The sequence below is a fragment of the Heterodontus francisci genome, chromosome 22, assembly GCF_036365525.1.
Source record: "Heterodontus francisci isolate sHetFra1 chromosome 22, sHetFra1.hap1, whole genome shotgun sequence".
Classification (NCBI taxonomy): Eukaryota; Metazoa; Chordata; class Chondrichthyes; order Heterodontiformes; family Heterodontidae; genus Heterodontus; species Heterodontus francisci.
In genome coordinates this window covers 23,123,919-23,129,918 of record NC_090392.1, presented here as the reverse complement: position 1 = coordinate 23,129,918, position 6,000 = coordinate 23,123,919, and positions in this window count along the sequence as shown.

Below are 6,000 nucleotides of genomic sequence, written 5' to 3'. Positions count from 1 at the left end.
AACAGTAGCCCTGGTGTTGATGAGGATAAACATTCTCAGGAACAATAGCCCTGGTGTTGAAGTGGATGAACAGTCTCAGGAACAATTGCCCTGGTGTTGATGTGGATGAACAGACTCAGGAACAATAACCCTTGTGTTGATGTGGATAAACATTGTCGGGAACAATAGCCCTGGTGTTGAAGTGGATGAACATTCTCAGGAACAATAGCCCTGGTGTTGATGTGGATGAACAATCTCAGGAACAATAGCCCTGGTGTTGATGTTGATGAACTATCTCAGGAACAATAGCCCTGGTGTTGATGTGGGTGAACAGTCTCAGGAACAATTGCTCTGGTGTTGATGTGGATGAACAATCTCAGGAACATTAGTCCTGGTGTTGGTGGTGATTAGCTATCTCAGGAACAATGGCCCTGGTGTTGATGTGGATGAACAGTCTCAGGAACAATAACCCTGGTGTTGATGTTGATGATCAGTCTCAGGAACAATAGCCCTGGTGTTGATGTGGATGAACAATCTCAGGAACAATCGCCATGGTGTTGATGTTGATGAACCTTCTCAGGAACAATAGCCCTGGTGTTGATGTGGAGAAACATTGTCAGGAACAATAGCCCTGGTGTTGATGTGGGTGAACAGTCTCAGGAACAATTGCTCTGGTGTTGATGTGGATGAACAATCTCAGGAACATTAGTCCTGGTGTTGGTGGTGATTAGCTATCTCAGGAACAATTGCCCTTGTGTTGATGTGGATGAACAGTCTCAGGAACAATAACCCTGGTGTTGATGTTGATGATCAGTCTCAGGAACAATAGCCCTGGTGTTGATGTGGATGAACAATCTCAGGAACAATCGCCATGGTGTTGATGTTGATGAACCTTCTCAGGAACAATAGCCCTGGTGTTGATGTGGATGAACAATCTCAGGAACATTAGCCCTGGTGTTGATGAGGATAAACATTCTCAGGGACAATAGCCCTGGTGTTGAAGTGGATGAACAGTCTCAGGAACCATTGCCCTGGTGTTGATGTGGATGAACAGACTCAGGATCAATAACCCTGGTGCTGATGTGGAGAAACATTGTCGGGAACAATAGTCCTGGTGTTGATGCGGATGAAAATTCTCAGGAACAATAGTCCAAATGTTGATGTGGATGAACATTCTCAGGAACAATAGCCCTGGTGTTGATGTGGATGAACAATCTCAGGAACAATAGCCCTGGTGTTGATGTTGATGAACTATCTCAGGAACAATAGCCCTGGTGTTGATGTGGGTGAACAGTCTCAGGAACAATTGCTCTGGTGTTGATGTGGATGAACAATCTCAGGAACATTAGTCCTGGTGTTGATGGTGATTAACTATCTCAGGAACAATAGCCCTGGTGTTGATGTGGATGAACAGTCTCAGGAACAATTGCCGTGATGTTGATGTGGATGAACAGTCTCAGGAACAATAACCCTGGTGTTGATGTTGATGATCATTCTCAGGAACAATAGCCCTGGTGTTGATGTGGATGAACAATCTCAGGAACAATCGCCCTGGTGTTGATGTTGATGAACATTCCCTGGAACAATAGCCCTGGTGTTGATGTGGATGAACAATCTCAGGAACATTAGCCCTGGTGTTGATGAGGATAAACATTCTCAGGGACAATAGCCCTGGAGTTGAAGTGGATGAACAGTCTCAGGAACAATTGCCCTGGTATTGATGTGGATGAACAGACTCAGGATCAATAACCCTTGTGTTGATGTGGAGAAACATTGTCGGGAACAATAGCCCTTGTGTTGATGCGGATGAACATTCTCAGGAACAATAGTCCAAATGTTGATGTGGATGAACATTCTCAGGAACAATAGCCCTGGTGTTGATGTGGATGAACAATCTTAGGAACAATAGCCCTGGTGTTGATGTTGATGATCAGTCTCAGGAACAATAGCCCTGGTATTGATGTTGATGAACTGTCTCAGGAACAAGACCCAAGGTGTTGATGTTGATGTACTGTCTCAGGAACTTTAGTCCTGTTGTTGATGAGGATATACAGTAAAAGGAAAAATAGCCCTGGTGTGGATGTGGATGAAGAGTCTCAGGAACAATAGCCCGGGTATTGATGTGGATGAACAATCTCAGGAAAAATAGCCCTGCTGTTGATGTTGATGAACACTCTCAGGAACAATAGCCCTGGTGTTGATGTGGATGAACAATCTCAGGAACAATCGCCCTGGTGTTGATGAGGATGAACAATCTCAGGAACAATAGCCCTGGTGTTGATTTGGATGAGCAATCTCAGGAACAATAGCCCTGGTGTTGATGTGGATGAACAATCACAGGAACAATTACCCTGGTGTTGATGTGGATGAACATTCTCAGGAACAATAGCCATTGTGTTGATGTGAATGACCAGTTTCAGGAACAATAGCCCTGGTGTTGATGTGGATGAACAATCTCAGGAACAATAGCCCTGGTGTTGATGTGGATGAACATTCTAAGGAACAATAGCCCTGGTATTGATGAGGATGAACAGTCTCAGGAACATTAACCCTGGTGTTGATGTTGATGATCAATCTCAGGAACAATAGCCCTGGTGTTGATGTGGATGAACAGTCTCAGGAACAATAGCCCTGGTGTTGATGAGGATAAACATTCTCAGGAACAATAGCACTGGTGTTGATGTGGATGAACAGTCTCAGGAACAATTGCCCTGGTGTTGATGAGGATGAACAATCTCAGGAACATTAGTGCTGGTGTTGATGAGGATAAACATTCTCAGGAACAACAGTCCTGGTATTGATGTGGATGAACAGTCTCTGGAACAATAGCCCGGGTGTTGATGTGGCTGAACAATCTCAGGAACTATAGCCCTGGTGTTGATGTTGATGAACATTCTCAGGAACAATAGCCCTGGTGTTGATGTGGATGAGCAATCTCAGGGACAATAGCCCTGTTGTTGATGTTGATGAACATTCTCAGGAACAAGAGCCAAGGTGTTGATGTTGATGTACAGTCTCAGGAACATTAGTCCTTGTGTTGATCAGGATATACATTCTCAGGATCAATAGCCCTGGTGTTGATGTTGAGGAACAGTCTCAGGAACAATAGCCCTGGTGTTGATGTGGATGAACAATCTCAGGAACATTAGCCCTGGTGTTGATGTGGATGTACAGTCTCAGGAAAAATAGACCTGGAGTGGATGTGGATGAACAATCTCAGGAACAATAGCCCTGGTGTTGATGTGGATGAACAGTCTCAGGAACAATAGCCCTGGTGTTGATTTTGATGAACAATCTCTGGAACAATAGCCCTGTTGTTGATGTGGATGAACAGTCTCAGGAACAATAGCCCTGGTGTTGATGAGGATTAACAATCTCAGGAACAATAGCCCTGGTGTTGATTTGGATGAGTAATCTCAGGAACAATAGCCCTGGGGTTGATGTGGAAGAACAATCACAGGAACAATTACCCTGTATTGATGTGGATCAACAGTCTCAGGAACAATAGCCCTCGTGTTGATGATGGTCAACATTCTCAGGAACAATAGCCCTGGTGGTGATGTGGATGAACAGTCTCAGGAACAAAAGCCCTGGTGTTGATGTGGATGAACAATCTCAGGAACAATAGCCCTGGTGTTGATGTGGATGAACAGTCTCAGGAACAATAGCCCAGGTGTTGATGAGGATAAACATTCTCAGGAACAATTGCCCTGGTGTTGAAGTGGATGAACAGTCTCAGGAACAATTGCCCTGGTGTTGATGTGGATGAACAGACTCAGGAACAATAACCCTGGTGTTGATGTGGGTAAACATTGTCGGGAACAATAGCCCTGGTGTTGATGTGGATGAACATTCTCAGGAACAATAGCACAAATGTTGAAGTGGATGAACATTCTCAGGAACAATAGCCCTGGTGTTGATGTGGATGAACAATCTCAGGAACAATAGCCCTGGTGTTGATGTTGATGAACTATCTCAGGAACAATAGCCCTGGTGTTGATGTGGATGAACAGTCTCAGGAACAATTGCTCTGGTGTTGATGTGGATGAACAATCTCAGGAACATTAGTCCTGGTGTTGATGGTGATTAACTATCTCAGGAACAATAGCCCTGGTGTTGATGTGGATGAACAGTCTCAGGAACAATTGCCCTGGTGTGGATGTGGATGAACAATCTCAGGAACAATCGCCCTGGTGTTGATGTTGATGAACATTCTCAGGAACAATAGCCCTGGTGTTGATGTGGATGAACAATCTCAGGAACAATAGCCCTGGTGTTGATGTTGATGAACTATCTCAGGAACAATAGCCCTGGTGTTGATGTGGATGAACAGTCTCAGGAACAATTGCCCTGGTGTTGATTTTGATGAACACTCTCAGGAACATTAGTCCTGGTGTTGATGTGGATGAACATTCTCAGGAACAATAGCCCTGGTATTGATGTGGATGAACAGTCTCAGGAACAATTGCCCTGGTGTTGATGAGGATGAAAAATCTCAGGAACATTAGTCCTGGTGTTGATGAGGATAAACATTCTCAGGAACAATAGCCCTGGTATTGATGTGGATGAACAGTCTCAGGAACAATTGCCCTGGTGTTGATGAGGATGAACAATCTCAGGAACATTAGTCATGGTGTTGATGAGGACGAACATTCTCAGGAACAACAGTTCTGGTATTGATGTGGATGAACAGTCTCTGGAACAATAGCCCGGGTGTTGATGTGGCTGAACATTCTCAGGAACTATAGCCCTGGTGTTGATGTTGATGAACATTCTCAGGAACAATAGCCCTGGTGTTGATGTGGATGAACAATCTCAGGGACAATAGCCCTGGTGTTGATGTTGATGAACATTCTCAGGAACAAGAGCCAAGGTGTTGATGTTGATGTACAGTCTCAGGAACATTAGTCTTTGTGTTGATCAGGATATACATTCTCAGGATCAATAGCCCTGGTGTTGATGTTGAGGAACAGTCTCAGGAACAATAGCCCTGGTGTTGATGTGGATGAACAATCTCAGGAACATTAGCCCTGGTGTTGATGTGGATGTACAGTCTCAGGAAAAATAGACCTGGAGTGGATGTGGATGAACAATCTCCGGAACAATAGCCCTGGTGTTGATGTGGATGAACAGTCTCAGGAACAATAGCCCTGGTGCTGATGTGGATGAACAATCTCAGGAACAATAGCCCTGGAGTTGATTTTGATGAACAATCTCTGGAACAATAGCCCTGTTGTTGATGTGGATGAACAGTCTCAGGAACAATAGCCCTGGTGTTGATGAGGATGAACAATCTCAGGAACAATAGCCCTGGTGTTGATTTGGATGAGTAATCTCAGGAACAATAGCCCTGGGGTTGATGTGGAAGAACAATCACAGGAACAATTACCCTGTATTGATGTGGATCAACAGTCTCAGGAACAATAGCCCTCGTGTTGATGATGGTAAACATTCTCAGGAACAATAGCCCTGGTGGTGATGTGGATGAACAGTCTCAGGAACAAAAGCCCTAGTGTTGATGTGGATGAACAATCTCAGGAACAATAGCCCTGGTGTTGATGTGGATGAACAATCTCAGGAACAATAGCCCTGGTGTTGAAGTGGATGAACAGTCTCAGGAACAATTGCCCTGGTGTTGATGTGGATGAACAGACTCAGGAACATTAACCCTGGTGTTGATGTGGGTAAACATTGTCGGGAACAATAGCCCTTGTGTTGATGTGGATGAACATTCTCAGGAACAATAGCCCAAATGTTGATGTGGATGAACATTCTCAGGAACAATAGCCCTGGTGTTGATGTGGATGAACAATCTCAGGGACAATTGCCCTGGTGTTGATGTTGATGAACATTCTCAGGAACAAGAACCAAGGTGTTGATGTTGATGTACAGTCTCAGGAACATTAGTCCTTGTGTTGATCAGGATATACATTCTCAGGATCAATAGCCCTGGTGTTGATGTTGAGGAACAGTCTCAGGAACAATAGCCCTTGTGTTGATGTGGATGAACAATCTCAGGAA